Consider the following 21,362-nt stretch of genomic DNA (forward strand, 5'->3'; position numbering starts at 1 on the left):
AACGAGGCGTGCACCACCAGGAAGTACTCTGAGTCAGAGTGATTGGCTAAAGACAACCTGGAAACGAATCCTGTCACCATAAAACCCGAGACTGCAAGCCATGTGACAGAGCTGTTCTCCTGGGTTCCCTTACCCTACTGCTCTCCCCCGGGGGTCCTTTCCCAATAAAATCTTTGCTTTGTCAGCACATGTGTCTCCTCGGACAATTCATTTCCGAGTGTTAGACAAGAGCCCAGTTTCAGGCCTTGGAAAGGGTCCCCTTTCCTGCAACAGTAAGGGCTAGGGCCATCTACCAGGCCTGCTCCCTCAGCCCAGGTGGGTTCCGTGGAGGAGAATTAATAGAGGCAGGAATAGTGAAAGGGAAGGTATTTTAAGACCCGTCCCTCCCAGGTGCACAGTGGTGAAGTATCTGCCTGCAATGCAGGAGACACAAGACCTGTGTGGTTCAATCCCTGGGCCAGGAAGGTCCCTTGGAGAAAGAAATGGCAACCCACTCAGTGTTCTTGCCTGGTAAATTCCATGGACAGAGGAGTCTGCGGGCTACTGTCCATGGGGTGGCAAAGAGTTGGACACAACTGAGCCACTGAGCACGCACATTTTAAGAGCCAGGACTCCTACAGTACAGTTGGCCCCCCTGAAGTGTCTAAACAGATGGGTAAGCACTCTCCAGGGGTTTTATAGATTCCTGCTTAAGACTAGGTCAGACTCAGAAATTTCTGTGGCCCCCTCTTCAACTTTCACATTCTACCTGGGTAATAAAATAAGAAAAAGGGGACTTCCCTGTCTTTCAGTGGCTGAGACTCTACACTCCTGATGCAGGGGGCTCAGGTTCGATTTCCATCAGGAAGCTAGATCCCGCATGCCCAACGAAACATCCTGCATACCACAACAAAGATCAAAGATCCAAGAGCTGCAACTAAAACTTGGTACAGCGAAAATAAATAAATATTTTTTAAAAGGAATGCATCCTAAATACTTTACTATCAGTGATGTATTCACTTCTTTAACAAAAAAAAAAAAAAAGAAAGAGAATTTTTACTAAAGAGTCTTCCCCTGGGAATGTGAAGTCTTCATGAGAACATGGACCAATAACATATAACCTCAGAAGAGTGAAGTGGCTAATACTATGATGGGGCTGAGGAAGGGTAGAGGAGTGTTCTAGAAAAAGAAAGAAAAGATGGACAGAGACAGACAGCAAGACAGTGAGTGAGCACGCTCACAACCTTTCTAGTTTCCAGTTCTGGCTCCTTACTCAGGAAATCTGTGAAATACCACTTTCATAATGAGATTTCCTCTTTTGCTTACAGTACATTGACTTGATTGCTTTCTCCCTCACAACCAATCTTTCTTCATAAGCACAGTATTTTAAGATCATGGGCATATGAGTCAAGCAGGCTTAGGTTTGTAACCTCCCCTAGGAAGCGGGCAAAATAATCCTTACATCCTGGGGTTGCTGTGCAGATGAGACGATGTGTAAGATGCTGGCACTGGCACTCTGTACCTGGTACATGTAATGGCTAATTGTATTACTTATAGGAGTGAGCTCAGTTTTTCCCTGAGAACCCCAAAGAGATCCAGAAAGAATGCCTTTTATGGGTTGAGTGAGGCTCTCCATTGTTCAGTGCATAAATACCCCCTGCCTAGTTTCGTGGCACAGATAAAAGCCCTTCTTCCATTGGTTGGACCAACTTGGACCAAACTGTGGTGTGTGTTCTTCGGGTCCTTCACTGGGTCCATAACCCATGGCCTCCCAGTGTCCTTACTGAGTCCTCCTTTCATTGTTATCCTCATCGAGGCATTAGGAGAAGGAATATATTTCTGGTCCCACTTGAGTTTGTATACTTTATAAGAACAACAGAAAGAGGACACAAAAATAGCTTCCTTGTCAGTTCAGTTCAGTTCAGTTGCTCAGTCGTGTCCAACTTTTTGCAATCCCATGAATCGCAGCACACCAGGCCTCCCTGTCCATCACCAACTCCCAGAGTTCACTCAGACTCACGTCCATCGAGTCAGTGATGCCATCCAGCCATCTCATCCTCTGTCGTCCCCTTCTTCTCCTGCCCCCAACCCCTCCCAGCATCAGAGTTTTTTCCAATGAGTCAACTCTTCGCATGAGGTGGCCAAAGTACTGGAGTTTCAGCTTCAGCATCATTTTTCCAAAGAAATCCCAGGGCTGATCTCCTTCAGAATGGACTGGTTGGATCTCCTTGCAGTCCAAGGGACTCTCAAGAGTCTTCTCCAACACCACAATTCAAAAGCATCAATGAAGAAGCTATTGCCATGCAGATTCCTTTTTTTTTTTTTGCCATTCAGATTCTGTACTAAGCACTTTACATATATTATATCTACTCTGCATGACACACCTGCAAGGCAGGTATCATCCCCAGTTGACATCACAAACTAAAATTCTGAGAGGCTGAGTGACTTGCCCTAGGCTGATCTCGGTGGCCTCGCTTGCAATGGCTTGGGTTCCCAGTCAGAGATCGGGTTGGGTCAGAGCGGTTGAAAGCACCAGATCCTAGCCACTAGATCAGTGGTCACTGACAAGGGCCCTGGCCCTTAGGCTTTGCAGAAAAGAATTCCCACAAAGACGGAAAGTAGTAAAACAAGTAAAATATTTTTTAAGAGAGAAAATACAATATGTGTGGATAGACACGTGGGCAGACTCAGCGAGAGAGAGAGAAAGTCGCTGAGTCACACCCTTGTGGCAGTTTGAATTACTTTTATGTGGCATTTCTTCCAGATTTCCTTTGGTCAACCATTTTAATTTGCCTGGGTTCACAGTCCATATTTGGTTTATCTCAGGGTCTTCCCATGTGTGCACACGCATCCCTTAGCCAAGATGGATTCTACCGAAAAGGTGTCTGGGTAGAATATCTCTTGACATAATTCCTCCCTCCAAGGAGCCTTTCTGTGCCTGTGTGGTAGTGGAGGTCTCCTAACTTCAAGAAAAGAAATATGTGGTCTGAACAGGGCCCAGCCTCCTCTCTTTATTGTCCTGTTATCTTGTCTTGGAGTTTCAGTCCACAGGGAATGAAACCCCGATGCTTTACCCTGGGGGTGCCCATCTGCCTCCTGCCTCGAGGCCATCTGGCTGATGGCTCATAAAATCTTGAAAGCCTGCCTGGACTGGAAGGAACTCTAACCCTGCAAGCTGAAACCTCAGGCAAGTTGCTTAACATCTATAGTTTTCTTCATTGTAACTTGGGGAGGACAGAATGTCTATACCATAGCGTTGTGGGGAGAATTAAATGAGATAACTCATGTTAAGCACTTGGTACAATGCTTTCCACATTTAAGGGTCTTTAAATTACCTGGACATCTTTTCTTGGCCATGGAAAAATTTTATATCTTATTTTAAAAAGCCATTATTTATGAACAGATTCTAAGAACTGTACCATGGAACAGAGCACTCAGGGTGTGTCTTCCTGAAAATGCCAGAGAAAATGCAGTCAACAGTTCTATTGTTTGGTATTTATGATATCAAAGGAGTTTGTGGAATTTATTTTTTACAGCATGAATTATTTGGCATTGCTTGAGAAAGAGTCCCAAACAGCTTGAGTTCAGCCAAAAACATTATTAAGGTTTTTTCTTACCAGCATTCTGACTTTCATCTTTGACCTTATGAATTCAGGCCAACACTTTTTCTGTTTCTGTCCTGTATACTCTGTTGGCAGGCAGTGTGCACTTAAAAGCCCTGAAAAGAGAAACTTCGTGGGTGAAGACAAAAACACCCTACCAAAAAATGTTAACCAAATCCCATGTCTCACACAGGCTTCCCTGGTGGCTCAGATGGTAAAGAATCCGCCTGCAAAGCAGGAGACCTGGTTTCAATCCCTGGGTCAGGAAGATCCTCTGGAGGAGGGAATGGCAACCCACTCCAGAACTGAAGTGTATAATCTCATCTCACATCTGAATTCTTTTCCTTCGAGACTGCCACTGCCTGTCAAGCTGGGCTGCTCACTGCCTGGTGTTTTGCCAAAAATTTTAACTTTGGTTTCAGGTTTGAAGGATTCATTAATAAGGACTGTAGCCTATGAAGCTCCTCTGTCCATGGAATTTTCCAGGCAAGAGTACTGGAGTGGGTTGCCATATCCTTCTCCAGGGGATCTTCCCGACCCAGGGATCGAACCCAAGTCTCCCACATTGCAGGCAGATGCTTTACCATCTGAGCCACCAGGGAAGCCCAAAGAAACCACTAGTTAAACTCAAATAAACACTTTCAATAGTTAATAGAGAATTTTCTAATTTACTTTCAGTATACAATCATAACCCATATACATCTCCTAAATGGGTTGACAGCATCCGGGGTCAAGTCAAACAGCACTAGGAAATCCCCTGTAATAGCAGTCTGGAGTCCCCAGTGGGAATAGGTCCCAGGCAGCATAATCACTCCACAGGTGAGACTTCAAAATTGCCGTGTGGGTGTTCTCACTAATAATCCCAGGCTGCAAACTAATACCATCATCAGTTTGGGAGTGTCGACTAAAAAAAGATGTACAACTTGAGAGTTGTGACTTAAGTTTTATTTGGGGCAAAATGAGGACCACAGCCCAGGAGGCAGCATCTCCGATAGTTCTGAGAGACTCCTCCAAAGTGGCAGTGGGGGAAAGTCAATATATAAAGATTTTGGTGAAGGGGGAGTTCAGTGCCATGAAGCACTCATTTTACAAAAGGTTTTTGTTAGTCAAGAGGATCTGATGTCACCATGAAGGGATTTAGTGCTTCTCTAAATATGAGAAAATTTGTATGCAGGTCAGGAAGCAACAGTTAGAACTGGACATGGAACAACAGACTGGTTCCAAATAGGAAAAGGAGTACGTCAAGGCTGTATATTGTCACCCTGCTTATTTAACTTCTATGCAGAATACATCATGAGAAACGCTGGACTGGAAGAAACACAAGCTGGAATCAAGATTGCTGGGAGAAATATCAATAACCTCAGATATGCAGAGGACACCACCCTTATGGCAGAAAGTGAAGAAGAACTAAAAAGCCTCTTGATGAAAGTGAAAGTGGAGAGTGAAAAAGTTGGCTTAAAGCTCAACATTCAGAAAACGAAGATCATGGCATCTGGTCCCATCACTTCATGGGAAATAGATGGGGAAACAGTGGAAACAGTGTCAGACTTTATTTTAGGGGGCTCCAAAATCACTGCAGGTGGTGACTGCAGCTATGAAATTAAAAGACGCTTACTCCTTGAAAGGAAAGTTATGACCAACCTAGATAGCATATTCAAAAGCAGAGACATTACTTTGCCAACAGAGGTCCGTCTAGTCAAGGCTATGGTTTTTCCTGTGGTCATGTATGGATGTGAGAGTTGGACTGTGAAGAAAGCTGAGTGCTGAAGAATTGATGCTTTTGAACTGTGGTGTTGGAGAAGACTCTTGAGAGTCCCTTGGACTGCAAGGAGATCCAACCAGTCCATCCTGAAGGAGATCAGCCCTGGGATTACTTTGGAAGGAATGATGCTAAAGCTGAAACTCCAGTACTTTGGCCACCTCATGGGAAGAGTTGACTCATTGTAAAAGACTCTGATGCTGGGAGGGATTGGGGGCAGGAGGAGAAGGGGACAACAGAGGACGAGATGGCTGGATGGCATCACTGACTCGATGGACGTGAGTCTGAGTGAACTCCGGGAGTTGGTGATGGACAGGGAAGCCTGGCGTGCTGTGATTCATGGGGTTGCAAAGAATCAGACACGGCTGAGCGACTGAACTGACTGAAATATGAGGAGATGCAAGCATTGAGATCATAAAATCTATTCCTAAAAACATCCATCTACAGACCTGTCCCGCCAGATTCCCTGGAGCACAGAGTGCCTCACTCCACCCTGAACTCCCTCAGAGGGTGTTGAAGGTCAACAGCTATGGCAGCACTGGGTTCAGTCTCCTAGAGGCAGATGGCAAACACCTTTGCTCTTCAGTCATTGACAATGCTTTTATGTGAAGTCACTCCGTCGTGTCCAACTCTTTGCGACCCCATGGACTGCAGCCTCCCAAGCTCCTCCATCCATGGGATTTTCCAGGCAAGAGTACTGGAGTGGGTAGTTGACTGGAGCAAACTGTAGCTCTGGTTTTATGTTAATCTTTTTTTTTTTTTTTTACAATGTTGTTTGTTTTTTCTTGCAAATTTTGGAATGTTGCTAAGCCTGGGGCTTGGTTGGTCAGACCCCCTCCAGGGGCTCAACAATTCCAAGATCTGCCTCCTATTTTATCTATGGTGCCCTGGGCTTGCACTCACAGCAGGCACGTAGTCAGGGCAGTGTCCAGGGAGGTTGGAAACAAGGTCAGAGGCCTGCCCTGCTTTCTTTTCTCTGAAGCCCGAATAAGACTACTTCCATTTAATTTCCCTAACACCTGGTAATATTTACCAAGCGTGCTGGGCATGTTACTGTGTCCCAGTCAATAATTCTGTGAGGCAGATGTTATAAGAGAGGACATAGGGGTCGAGGGAAGTTAGGTAACTTTCCTGCGCCGTACAACTGGCAAAGGACAGAACTGGAACTTGGACTTAACCAGCTCCACAGCCTGGCCACGTGTCGATGGTACTACTGGGTCTCTGCACACTGGGCCCTGGTTCCTGCTGCCTCTGGTAGACTCCCTACACATCTACAGATTGGCTATATTGTATACCTCATATAAATGGAATTGTGCCATATTTGTCCTTCTATGACCTGTTTATTTCACAGAGGATAATATCACTCAAGCAGGTTGGCCAGGGAATTTGGCTCAGATGGTAAAGAATCTGCCTGCAATGCAGGAGACCCAGATTTGCTCCCTGGATCAGGAAGATCCCCTGGAGGAGGACATGGCAACCCACTCCAGTATTCTTGCCTGGAGAATCCCATGGACAAAGGACCCTGGCAGACTACAGTTCATAGGGTTGCAAAGAGTCAGACATGACTGAACGACTTTTTCTTCTTCTTCTTGAGCCAAGCTGATAGATTGAGGATGATAAGCTTGGATCTTGAGAGCCATGCTGAGTAATCTGAACAATCCCATGTCACACCAGCGCCAACCCTTACCCTGGTGCCCCCTGATGAAACCTCTTCTATTTCAAGAGCAAGACAAGCAAAAGGAAAAGAAATTTAAAAGAAACAGTCAAGCTTGTGAACCGAGTTCAAAGGCATTGGTTTGTAAAAGCAACAACTATTACAGAATCCACAGGACACACACACACTCACACACACAAACTGTAAATGTTAAGCTTTATGAGAGAAGGCCATGTAATTTACTATTCTAAGATACTGTATCTGAATTTCTAGTCATAACAGAGTGAATAAACCCTCGGTTGTTTTTGTTTTGTTTGGCTATTGTTGTTGTTGTTAAGCCGCTTCAGTCATGTCCGACTCTGTGCGACCCTATAGACGGCAGCCCACCAGGCTCCCCTGTCCCTGGGATTCTCCAGGCAAGAACACTGGAGTGGGTTGCCATTTCCTTCTCCAATGCATAAAAGTGAAAAGCGAAAGTGAAGTCGCTCAGTTGTGTCCGACTCTTCGCAACCCCATGGACTGCAGCCTTCCAGGCTCCTCCATCCATGGGATTTTCCAGGCAAGAGTACTGGAGTGGGGTGCCATCGCCTTCTCCCTTGTTTGGCTATAAAAGATGTTAATTGCCTATGGAGAAAATTCCTAACGGAAATTAACAAAGATTGGTTCAAGATAAAGCATAATGCCTATGATGGGGAAATTGCCATGTCAAAAGGCATGAGGGCATAGGGCTACGAGTCAAAGCTTTAGCCCTACAGAGGCTTGAGCTCCAGCGCTCCCCAGCTAAGTGACAGTCAGACAGCTGTTAACTTTTATGAGCCTGTTTCTTCATCTGTAAGGCAGGATGAAGGAGATCTGGGTTTGATCCCTGGGTTGGGAAGATCCCCTGGAGAAGGCAATGGCAACCCACTCCAGTATTCTTGCCTGGAGAATCCCATGGACAGAGGAGCCTGGTGGGCTACAGTCCACGGGGTTGCAAAGAGTAGACATGACTGAGCAACTCACACTAAGGCAGGATAAAGGAGCTCAGGGTCACATTGTCATGGGAGTTCTAGTACTGAATGTTTAATAAGAGAAATCTTTTTGACTTTGCTTGAAGACTAGCATGATGTGTGGAAATTAGAAGATGGGACTTCTCTGATGGTCCAGTAGTTAAGATTCCACGCTTCCACTGCATCAGGGGTGGAGGTTCAATCCCTGGTTGGGGATTAAATACTGAGTGTCACAGGGCCAAAAAAAGTTTTTTTAAAGAAGTAAGAAATAGGAAGATGATCTAGAGGGTAGACATTGTTTTCTCCAATTTCGGTTCCATTGGCTCTTGAAATGATTAAATGATATGTGACCAGGGAGAAAGAACTGAGAAAAACTGATGGGAGCAACCCTTCTCAAAGTTAATTAAAAACAAAGGATTCTACCAAAAATAAGATGAATTGATAGGGGAACAGAGGGATGGCTAGATGGCTGGGTAGGTTTCAAAGCAAACAGAGCTAGTAACAAATAGTTATGACAGAGTCTCTGTAAAGTTCTTTTAATTTTCTGTATGTTAAAAGTTATAACTGTTAAAAGTTTCATACTGTTGGAGGAAAAAAATCTAAAGCTTTTCTATAGCAGTGAGTGGCCTTTGAAAATGTTTATGGTGCTCCCAAGCCAGGGAACGAAGAACATCCTCTCACACTTAGCTGTGTAGCTGGAGTTGAGGACCCAGTGTAGACGATCTGGGTAAGTTCAAGCAATTCCATTTCTAAGCACTTTGAATGGCTCAGATGGTAAAGAATCTGTCTGCAATGCAGGAGACTTGGGTGCGATCCCTGGGTTGGGAAGATTCTCTGGAGAAGAAAATGGCAACCTATTCCAGTATTCTTGCTTGGAGTATCTCTTGAACAGAGGAACTTGGCAGGCTTGGACACAGGAGCTTAGCAGGCTACAGCCCACGGGGTTGCAGAGTCAGACACAAGTTCAAGTGGGTGATTAACATTTTCACTTGAACTTGAGCCATTCGGTTAGCCTGCCTTATCCTTAGTTTCCTTGTTTATAAGCAGTGAAAACTGTGCCTGCCTCATAGGAATAAATGTGAATATTCCGGACACCAAGGTTAGGAAATTAGAGTTATCAATATTCTTAGTATTAGAGTCAAAAGGACCTTCAAATTCGTTTAACTCAGACTTCTCCGTTTTACAGATGGACAATCAGACGCTCAGAGAGAAGTGATTTTCCCAGTGTCATACAGCTGCTTAGTTATAACACTGGCCTTTGAATTCAGGTCTTCTGTGTTCCAGTCCATCTTCTGTCCATTAGATCACTCTTCTTGCTGAAGCTTCCTTCCATCTTGTAAAATGCAGCAGACAAAGTATATGGCCATCAGTTACACCAATCTTTCTAGTGCAAGAGAGCAATAACCCAGCAGGAGGCAACCCAGGTTGGAGCAGTGGAACTTTCTCTCTGCCACACTCCAGCAGTCTTAAATTCCGTAAGATCAAGGGGCTTTGGGGCAGCTGGCCTTGAGCTTTCCAAGGACCTTTGGCCTGAGAAGTGCCATGGTTTTCGTTTGAGAACCAGAGCATGGTGTATAGCAACTTCATAGGTCCATTAGGTCCAGCTTCAGCCCCTTGCAGGTATATCTTGCCGCCTCTCATTCAACCAGAACAGGGCAAAGAAGCAGCTCCCTCCTAGAATATGACTGGGGTCCCAGGCCCGCCCGTTTTCACCTATGTCCCTCCATGTTAGCCTAGGAAACTTCAAACTCTTGCTAAATCTGTAGAAGAGAAAGGAGTGACCCTCTTCCCACTAGGAACCAAAGGACTGTTTAGCAATATTGCCCCAAGGGCTCAGAAATTGGAGATAACAGCTTCTGATTGCTACCTCATCATCCCATTTCTATACATCGTTCTAGTTTTCAGCCGAACTAAGCCACAAAGATTTCTGTCTAAAAATTTAATTCTCATGACCACATGACTCTGAAATTCTTTATCGGTTGCCATGAAACTTGATCACAGACCCTGAAGAATCCAAAGTAGTGAAATATCTTCCCTGAGAAGTTAAGGTTCCCTATGAAACAGTGAACTTTGATGTCTGAATATTATTGCTTTTACAAAAGTGTCAAGCTACATGCCACTTGGGAGTATCTTTCCCGCCATCAGAGAAATCTCTGGAACTGACTTGCAAAGAGCTGACAGGCATTAGTTTGTTTTTTTTTTTAACAGTTTTATTGAGGTATTATGTACATGATACCTCAGTATTATACATGTGTTTGACATGGATAATAACATGTCAAAAGTGTTCTCATTGTAAGTGTAAAATTCAATGATTTTAAGAATTTTATAACCTCATAGACCATTTTCATTACACCAAAGAGATCCCTTCTGCTTCATAGGCTGTACTCCCCACTCTCCCTCCCAGCAAACATGATTCCGTTTCTCTATAGATTTATCTTTTCTAGGCATTTCATAAAAAAATAGATGGATGTGTCACAGTAGATAGCCATATCTTTACGACTCACAAATTGGATCCATCACTTACTGACAATCATGGCCCAGGCACTGCGTGTGCTGCTTGTCTTAAATGAGTGAAACAGACTAGATCCCATCCAGCTAGAAAGGCAAAAAGTTAACCCAAAACAATAACAGATGAAGATGGGCCGTGAAAAGGGTGGCCATGGGGTGGGGATGGGTGGGGGTCCCAGGAGGGTAAAATGAGGCAACTCAGAGTTGGCGTTAGGATGGCACTTAGATGGTGTCAAGCAGCCTAGGAGGGACTTCCTGGTGGAGGAGGGGAGTGACATAGTGGCCGTGCAAACAGATTGGAGCAGGGCCAGAAACAGGTATGAAGACCACCTGGGGAAGTCCTGGGGTAGCCCAGGGGAGAGGAGCCGCCTGAGGCAGTGTAGCCCAGGGAATGAAACTTGGATTCCCTGCCAGATGTATCTGTTTAACAGAGGAGTTTAACTTTGGATACTTCACATCTCTAAACTTCTCATCTGTGAGCTGAGGAGACTAATGGACTGTCTTAGAAAGACTGTCCCTATGATAATTCAGTGGACAGAGGCATGTGCAGTATGTCACACAGGACCGGGCACGAAGGCTATGCTCAGCCACTGTGAGCTGGGGGGCCCAATGAGGGGCCGCCCAGCTTCCCTCTGCTCAGAAAATGCGTGCTGAGCTTCCGCACTGTGTTAAGCTCTGTGACCGAGGAGGAACGCCTCATTCCTGCCTTCAAGCCATTTTCCTTGAGCAGGGTAAGTTCTTGACCGTTTCATACCCTGGACCCCTTTGGTTGTCTGGTGAAGCTTACAGACCTCTTCTCAAAATTGTATTTTAAAAGCACAAAATCAATCTATAAAAGGGCCCCGTGGATTCATATGAATGACGGAAGTGGGAGGACCACCACTCTAGAGGTCTGGTATTATGAGAGAAAGCCTTTTTGTATTCTTGGATAGCCTTTGGAATAGAACAATTTTTTAGGCATTTACTGAGCACCTACTGTGCACTGGGCAGTAGAAATACAGCAGAGAATAAAATGACGTTCCTGACAGCAGAGAATAAAAATGACATTCCTGCTGTCATGACGGAGAAGGCAATGGCACCCTACTTCAGTACTCTTGCCTGGAAAATCCCATGGACGGAGGAGCCTGGTAGGCTGTAGTCCATGGGGTCGCAGAGAGTCGGACACGACTGAGCAACTTCACTTTCACTTTTCACTTTCATGCATTGGAGAAGGAAATGGCAACCCACTCCAGTGTTCTTGCCTGGAGAATCCCAGGGACGGGGAGCCTGGTGGGCTGCCGTCTATGGGGTCGCACAGAGTTGGACATGACTGAAGCGACTTAAGCAGCAGCAGCAGCAGCTGTCATGAACTTACACAAGGGGGGTTGGCAATAAACAAATAAACTCAGAATCATACAGCATATCAGCTGGTGATAGGTGCTGTGGGAAAAATTAAGTATTTACAAAAATAAAACTCACAGAAACTGAGCCTCTAGAAGATCTCTCTCTCTCTCTCTCTCTCTCTCTCTCTCTGTCCCCAGACATGAGAATCCTCTCTTACCTGGAAGAGCATCAGCCTCTTGTTCTATTCAGACCTTCCACTGATTGGATGCGGCCAACCCACATTAGCAGAGAAGGCAATGGCACGCCACTCCAGTACTCTTGCCTGGAAAATTCCATGGACGGAGGAGCCTGGAAGGCTGCAGTCCATGGCGTCACTGAGGGTTGGACACGACTGAGCGACTTCACTTTCACTTTTCACTTTCGTGCATTGGAGAAGGAAATGGCAACCTGCCGGGGTCCAGCCCCGGTGGATCCAGGGAATTCGAAGCGGGGACGGCGTCAGCGAGGATCAGGAAACAACTGCTTAATTAAACGTTAATTAAGGATATAAAGAGTAATAGAATAAGGATAGCTCAGTGAAGAAATTCAGTGGAGAAAAAAGGCTGAAATAAGGATAGCTCAGTAGGAAAATTCAGTGAAGAAAAGAGGCTGAATAATTCAGCCAGAAGGTAAGAGAAACAACGACATGGGGAGACCAAGTTTGGGTGAACAAGGCCCGCACTTTATTTTCCAAAGTAGTTTTTATGCGTTAAGTTATGCAGAGAATAATGGGGGAAGGGGTAGAGTCATGCAGCAAGCCAGGCTTTCTTCCTGCAAACTTATCATATGCAAAAGCCTAGGTGATTTGCATCATCTTCTGGCCTGGAGGCCTGTTAACATTTTAAGACCCTTTCTTCAGAAAACTTATTTTTCTCTAAAGGTGATTGGTCAGGAGCCACCCTCCAAAAGCATTAGATAAAGTTGCATTCCTACAGAGCAAAGGTGTGGTGGGCTATAACAAGAAAAAGAATTAACTCAAGGGTCCCAGGTTACAACATTAAAGCTACTACTTACACCAATTATATTAATCAATACACTGCCACGGACACAGCAGGTAAGGGATATGGAAACTTAGCAGCAAACATTGGCCCAACAAGTGAAAATCCCTTCACCAATATGATTTCTAATCAATCTTTCAACTACTCAAAGGAATCTGTGTTTAGACAGTTTAGAACATCTCCTGCCTCTCACAGTTGGGAGGCTCTGAACAATCACATGTGGCCGGAAAAACCTATTCAGGCAGGCTAGAGGATTTCCAAAGGAGTTTGTAGGTTGAAACACTGTCACACCCAGGAATTATTAACTGGAGCTGTAAGCTAACTCTTTTTTCAGAGAGAGGTAGTGGGGGACAGCCCCCCGTAAAGTCAGAGGTGTAGGTGAAAGCACAAAGCAGAAAGTAGGCAGACTCTGGTTTTGGGGGTAGATGCTCGAGAATTTCCAGGGGGACTCCTGAGGCTTGATCCCGCCTTTGCGTCTGCTGAGCCTCCTTCCTCATGACCTTTGTCATGGGTGGAGCTCCTCACACTGGCTCCCGGCAGTGATAGAATTCTAGTTGAGCTATTCCAGGTCCTGAAAGATGATGCCGTGGAAAGTGCTGCACTCAATATGCAATATGCAATATGCACTCAATATGCAATATGCCGGCTCCTGGCAGCAACCCACTCCAGTGTTCTTGCCTGGAGAATCCCAGGGACGGGGGGCCTGGTAGGCTGCTGTCTATGGGGTTGCACAGAGTCAGACACGACTGAAGTGACTTAGCAGCAGCAGCAGCAACCCACATTAGGGAGAGCAACCTGCTTTACTCAAGAAGGGGGCTTAAATGTCAATTTCATCTCCAAACACCCTCACAGAAGGACCCAGAATAAAGCTGTCGAGAAGGATCATTTTGAGTGGAAAAGTGAAAGTGAATTTTGAGTTGAGGGAATGGCAAATATAAAACTCTGTGCTTGGGGCAAGCTCAGAATGTCGAAGCTACAGTAATGAGCCACTATGGCTGGAGCATAGATGGGGAGCAGGAGGAGGGCTCAGGGAGGGGAGGACTCCCAGGGAAGGAGCTGTGGTTTGAGAGGTGGACAGCACCTGGTTCATGAAACCTTGGGATCAAGCTGAGACTCAGGCATTCTTAAAGGATCATGGAAAGCCACTGGTGAGTGTGAGCCACATGTATCTGGCTACTGTGCTGAGAACAGACTGCAGAGGGGGCAGGGTGGAAGCTGGGACACACCATCACTGAGCTTGTTGTCATAATCAGACTACAGAGGATGGTGGCTTTGGCAACAATGGATGCTGCAAAGGCCATGAGAGGCAGCCAGATTACGGACCTACTTTAGAGGGCCAGCAGTTCAGTTCAGTCACTCAGTCGTGTCTTACTCTTTGCGATCCCTTGAATTGCAGCATGCCAGGCCTCCCTGTCCATCACCAACTCCCAGAGTTCACTCAAACTCACGTCCATTGAGTCAGTGACGCCATCCAGCCCAGCAGAGGGCCCAGTTATTGGATGAACAGACAAATTAATAGACACTTTCATAGAAAAATACACACATTCTCAGGATGAGCACCATCAACCCTTTCAGAGACCTCGATTATGCCTGCTGACAATTCAGCTGTCACAGAGGGAAGCCTCTGCTAGATGGCCCCCATCAGCTGATTATTTTCTGAATGGCTATGCATGTCCCTGCCCTTCTGGAAAGTTGCTCTTGCTTTATTCATCACTATCTGCTTCTGTCTCTTTGCCAGAAAAGTTATCTCTACGTGTGTGACCTCCATTATATCTTGGTAGTCCTGCTTTGTTTTGTGAGCTTTTTGGGGCTAGTCAAATATTGGTCTTGTTTGTTTCGATTTGTTTTGTCTTTTTTCCCCAAAGTACGAAAATATTGTGTGTGTGCTCAGTCATGTCGTGCTCTTTGTGACCTCATGGCTATAGCCTGCCAGGCTCCTCTGTCCGTGAAATTTTCCAGGCAAGAATCCTGGAGTGGGTTGCCATTTCCTCCTCCAGGGGATCTTCCAACCAGGCACTGAACTCGTGTCTCTTGTGTCTCTTGCATTGGCAGGTGGATCTTTACCACTGTGCCACCTGGGAAGCCGATCGAAGTAAATTTACAGACAGCAGAATCACAAAGCTTACAAGAGCAGTTTAATGTGTATACCTGTGAAATGTCCACTCCAAACAGGATTAGAATACTCCTAGAGCCCAAGATAGTCCCCTTAGACCCTTTTCCAATCAATCTCTACCATCTCCTTCCCCGCCTAACCTCTGTTATGATTTCTGCTTGCCATGAATTACTTTGACCTATTCTTTAACTTTATCTAAGAAAATAGTTACTGTTCATTCCTTAGTGTCTGGCTTCTTTCACTCAATACAGTGTGTTTGAGATGCATGTATGTGTTTGAGATGCATGTAACATGTACTCTAGATAAATATAGCACAAGTTTTTAAAGTAATTCACCACTTGGCGGACGTTTGTGATGCTTCCAGTTTGAGGTCATCATGGTTAAAACTGCAGAGAAGTTTTATTCATAGTAAACAAAGATATGGAAACAGTTGAACAGATAAAGAAAATGTAGTGGATACACACAGGGGCATATTAACCAGCCTTAGAAAGGAAGGAAATACTGTAATATACAACGACATGATGAAAATGAAGGATATTACCTGGTGTGAAACAAATTAGTCAAAGAAGGACAAACACTTCATGATTCCACTCACATGAAGTGGTATATTAAACAGCCAGACTCATAAAAGTGGAAAGTGGATTGGCAGTTGTCAGGATCTGGGAGATGAGAAGTTGCTATTTGGTGGAAATTAAATTTCATTTATGCAAGATGATTAAGTGCTAGAGATCTAACTGTATAACATTACACTTGGTTAACAGTACTGCTTTGGGTACGAAAGGATAGACCTTATGTTAAATGTTCTTATTGCAAAAAAGATAAAACTGCAATGAACATTTTATTTACATGTAGTTTCATTTCTTTTTGGTGAACACCTAGGAGTGGAATTTCTTGGCCCTAGAGTTGTACCTTATCAGAGTTTGTTTTGATTTGGTTTTCATGCACGGGAAGGCATACAAGCCTTAACTAGGTACATCTACTTCAAGACTTCCGTCTTTAAACCTTAGAAGAAAAACAATGATGATCATGATGACGATGAAGGGGAGGAAGGAGGATCCTAATGACGCTTTTGCAGTATTTACCACACATGGGTTTCTCTGTATGACTTTACTGAATCCTTACAGCAACACTGAGAGGCAGGTATCATTAGCCTCATTTTTTAATTGAAGAAACTCAGCCTCAGGGATGTTAATGCATGTTTTCAAAGCCACTCAAACCCACGTAGAAGAATTTCGTGTTTTTTCTGCTACTTCTATAACCTCATATAAGAAGTCCTTGTGGGCTTCCCTGGTGGCTCAGCGGTAAAAAATCCGCCTGCCAACGCAGGAGACACGGGATGGATCCCTTATGCGGGAAGATCCCACCTGCCAAGGAGCAACTAAGGCTGTGTGCCACAACTACTGAGCCTGTGCTCTAGGATCTGGAGCCGCAACTACTGAGCTCTGGCGCTGCAACTACTGAAATCAGTGCCCTAGAGCCTGTGCCCCATAACAGGAGAAGCCACCGCAATGAGAAGCCAGCGCACTACAGCTAGAGAGTAGCTCCCACTAGCGGCAACTAGAGGAAAACCCACACAGCAATGAAGACCAGAACAGCAAAAAATAAGTAAATAAATAAAATTATTTTTTTAAAGCCCCTTTAAATGTCATCTCTCACATCTCGTAATGCCCTGATCAGCCTCCTGGGTGTCTGCTTTGCCTTTGATGAGACATTTTAAGTCCTTTGGATGTCTGGTTTGCTTGGCAGCTTCTCTCTGGTGTCTGAGGTCCTGACACATGAGGTCCTAATGTCTGCCTGTCCACAGGGTCCCTTTGACTATTAATTTCTCCATTCTCTGCCCAGCCCCCTCCACTAAGTCCTCTACTCCTTTCTTTTCCCCCGCCTTTTCCCTATCAATTTTCCCCTACCCACTTCATAATTACCACTCTCCATCACCAAATCCCATTACAATTTACCTAAACCCCATAAATGAGCATCTTTGAATCAATTTCTCTAAACGGTTGGAAGAGTCTTCCTTAAAAACTGCTTCATCATTCTCCAAAATATTTTGCTGCTTTTGTAAAAAATTTTGCCTCAGATAACTTTTATAAGGAGAGTGTTTGGCTCAATGGCTTTATTTTGATAATCACCATAAAAAGAATAAAATAGATGATGCTGTTGATTGCAAACATGCTACTTATGTGAGCACCTTTCTTCCATTTTATGAAAATTCCAAATAAATACATTTCAAGAAGAAAAACTGGATCTTTTATGATTTCATTTAACCTTTTTTTTCCCTTGCAAGAAGTGAAAGTGTTAGTTGGTCAGTTGTGTCCAACTCTTTGAATTTCTAATTATATTTAAGATAATTTACACACATGCTGAGTTCTAATTATTCAGCAATAAACTCCTGTCTAAAAGCAGTAGCCTACATTTCAGAACCATACCAGTTCCATTCAGTTGCTCAGTCATGTCCTACTCTGCGACCCCATGGACTGCAGCATGCCAGGCCTCCCTGTCCATCACCAACTCCTGGAGCTTACTCAAACTCATGTCCATTGACATCCAACCATCTCATCCTCTGTTGTCCCCTTCTCCTTCCCTCTTCAATCCTTCCCAGCATCAGGGTCTTTTCAAATGAGTCAGTTCTTCACATCAGGTGGCCAAAGTATTAGAGTTTCAGTATCAGCATCAGTCCTTCCAATGAATATTCAGGACTGATTTCCTTTAGGATGGACTGGTTGGATCTTCTTGCTGTCCAAGGGACTCTCAAGAATCTTCTCCAACACCACAGTTCAAAAGCATCAATTCTTCAGTTCTCAGCTTTCTTTATAGTCCAACTCTCACATCTATACATGACTACTGGAAAAACCAGAGCTTTGGCTAGACGGACCTTTGTTGACAAAGCAATATCACTGCTTTTTAATATGTTGTCTAGTTTGGTCATAACTTTTCTTTCAAGGAGCAAGCATCTTTTAATTTCATGGTTGCAGTCACCATCTGCAGTGATTTTGCAGCCCCCCAAAATAAAGTCTGTCACTGTTTCCACTGTTTCCCCATCTATTTCCCATGAAGTGATGGAACCAGATGCCATGATCTTCGTTTTCTGAATGTTGAGCTTTAAGCCAACTTTTCACTCTCCTCTTTCACTATCATCAGGAGGCTCTTTAGTTCTTCTTCGCTTTCCGCCATAAGTGTGGTATCATCTGCATATCTGAGGTTATTGATATTTCTCCTGCCAGTCTCAATTCCCGACTGTGCTTCTTCCAGTCCAGCATTTCTCATGATGTACCCTGCATATAAGTTAAATACACAGGGTGACAATATACAACCTTGACGTACTCCTTTCCTGATTTGGAACCAGTCTGTTGTTCCATGTCCAGTTCTAACTGTTGCTTCTTGACCTGCATACAGATTTCTCAGGAGGCAAGTCAGGTGGTCTGGTATGCCCATCTCTCAAAATTTTCCACAGTTTATTGTGATCCACAAAGTCAAAGGCTTTGGCATAGTCAATAAAGCAGAAATAGATGTTTTTCTGGAACTCTCTTGCTTTGTCTGTGATCCAGTGGATGTTGGTAATTTGATCTCTGGTTCCTCTGCCTTTTGAACATTTGGAAGTTCATGGTTCACGTACTGTTGAAGCCTGGCTTGGAGAATTTTGAGCATTACTTTGCTAGCCTGTAAGATGAGTGCAATTGTGCAGTAGTTTGAGCATTCTTTGGCATTGCCTTTCTTTGGGATTGGAATGAAAACTGACCTTTTCCAGTCCTGTGGCCACTGCTGAGTTTTCCAAATGTGCTGACATATTGAGTGCAACACTTTAAAAGCAGCATCTTTTAGGATTTGAAATAACTAAACTGGAATTCCATCACCTCCACTAGCTTTGTTCGTAGTGATGCTTCTTAAGGCCCACTTGACTTCGCATTCCAAGATGTCTGGCTCTAGGTGAGTGATCATACAATCATGATTATCTGGGTCATGGAGTTCTTTTTTGTATAGTTCTTCTGTGTATTCTTGCCACCTCTTCTTAATATCTTCTGTTTCTGTAAAAGTGAAAGTGAAGCCGCTCAGTCGTGTCCGACTCTTTGCAACCCCATGGACAGTAGCCTACCAGGCTCCGTGGTCCATGGGATTTTCCAGGCAAGAATACTGGAGTGGGCTGCCATTTCCTTCTCCAGGGGATCTTCCCAACCCAGGGATTGAACCCGGGTCTCCTGCATTGCAGACAGACGCTTTACCGTCTGAGCCACTGTAGGTCCATACCATTTCTGTCCTTTATTGAGCCCAACTTTGCATGAAATGTTCCTTTGGTATCTCTGATTTTCTTGAAGAGATCTCTAGTCTTTCCCATTCTTTTGTTTTCCTCTATTTCTTTGCATTGATCACCAAGGAAGCCTTTCTTATCTCTCCTTGCTATTCTTTGGAACTCTGCATTCAAATGGGTATATCTTTCCTTCTCCTTTCGCTTCTCTTCTCTTCACAGCTATTTGTAAGGTCTCCTCAGATAACCATTTTGCCTTTTTTCATTTGTTTTTCTTGAGGATGGCCTTGATCACTGCCTCCTGTACAATGTCATGAACCTCCATCCATAGTTCTTCAGGCACTCTATCAGATCTAATCCCTTGAATCTATTTCTCACTTCCACTGTATAATTGTAAGGGATTTGATTTAGGTCATACCTGAATAGTGTAGTGGTTTTCCCTACTTTCTTCAATTTAAGTCTGAATTTGGCAAAAAGGAGTTCATGATATGAGCCACAGTTAGCTCCCAGTCTTGTTTCTTGCTGACTGTATAGAGCTTCTCCATCTTTGTCTGCAAAGAATATAATCAATCTGATTTCTGTATTGACCATCTTCTGATGTCCATGTGTAGAGTCTTCTCTTGTGTTCTTGGAAGAGGGTGTTTGCTATGACCAGTGTTTTCATATTCTTTGAGTTAATCTCCATAATAATCCTCTGAGGTAGAACGAGCCAAAGTAACTGGAAAGCATGACCTGGTAAGTTAAGGAATTGGGGATTCTCTGTAGTGTTTACTAGAACATCAAGTCTAGCTCCACACAAATTTTATGTATTTTATCACTCTAAAATCATGGATAAAGACACAGATTCATTCCATTTGTGAGGACATTTGCTTTTTTAATTGAAATTTATTTATACTAACAGTTATGGTTTGAAATATCTGAATAAATTACAAGTGCATTTTAAATTGACTAACATCTTGTGCTTGCTGAAATTTCTCTGAAATTTAAGAGAATGATTTCTGTGAAACCAAGGCTACAGCTGACCTCCAATTTGCTGGAAAATGGGCGCCCTCTTGTGGACCATGTAATACCAAAGAGACAGATTTAAGTCAGAAAGTATTAAATTATCTAAATGCAATAGCCCCACCAATGTACACACTGAATTCTTAGGTTTGAATTATAGAAACAAATAAAATCTTAGAAATGAATGGTAAGTTTTTTCAAGACATCACAGTTCAGTTCACCTCAGTTCAGTTCAGCAGCTCAGTCATCTCCGACTCTTTGCAACCCCATGAATCACAGCACACCAGGCCTCCCTGTCCATCATCAACTCCCAGAGTTCACACAAACTCATGTCCATCAAGTCGGTGATGCCATCCAGCCATCTCATCCTCTGTCATCCCCTTCTCCTCCTGCCCCCAATCCCTCCCAGTATCAGAGTCTTTTCCAATAAGTCAACTCTTTGCATGAGGTGGCCAAAATACTGGAGTTTCAGCTTCAGCATCAGTCCTTCCAATGAACAACCAGGACTGATCTCCTTTAGGATGGACTGGTTGGATCTCCTTGCAGTCCAAGGGACTTTCAAGAGTCTTCTCCAACACCACAGTTCAAAAGCATCAATTCTTCAGCACTCAGCTTTCTTCACAGTCCAATTCTCACATCCATACATGAACACTGGAAAAACCATAGCCTTAACTAGATGGACCTTTGTTGGCAAGGTAATATCTCTGCTTTTCAATACGCTGTCTAGATTGGTCATAACTTTCCTTCCAAGGAGTAAGCGTCTTTTAATTTCATGGCTGCAATAGCCATCTGCAGTGATTTCGGAGCCCCCCAAAATAAAGTCTGACACTGTTTCCACTGTTTCCCCATCTATTTCCCATGAAGTGATGGGACCAGATGCCATGATCTTTGTTTTCTGAATGTTGAGCTTTAAGCCAACTTTTTCACTCTCCTCTTTCACTTTCATCAAGAGGCTTTTTAGTTCCTCTTCACTTTCTGCCATAAGGGTGGTGTCCTCTGCATATCTGAGGTTATTGATATTTCTCCCAGCAATCTTGATTCCAGCTTGTGCTTCTTCCAGCCCAGCGTTTCTCATGATGTACTCTGCATAGAAGTTAAATAAGCAGGGTGACAATATACAGCCTTGACGTACTCCTTTTCCTATTTGGAGCCAGTC

Source organism: Bos javanicus, chromosome 23 (assembly GCF_032452875.1).
Source record: "Bos javanicus breed banteng chromosome 23, ARS-OSU_banteng_1.0, whole genome shotgun sequence".
NCBI lineage: Eukaryota > Metazoa > Chordata > Mammalia > Artiodactyla > Bovidae > Bos > Bos javanicus.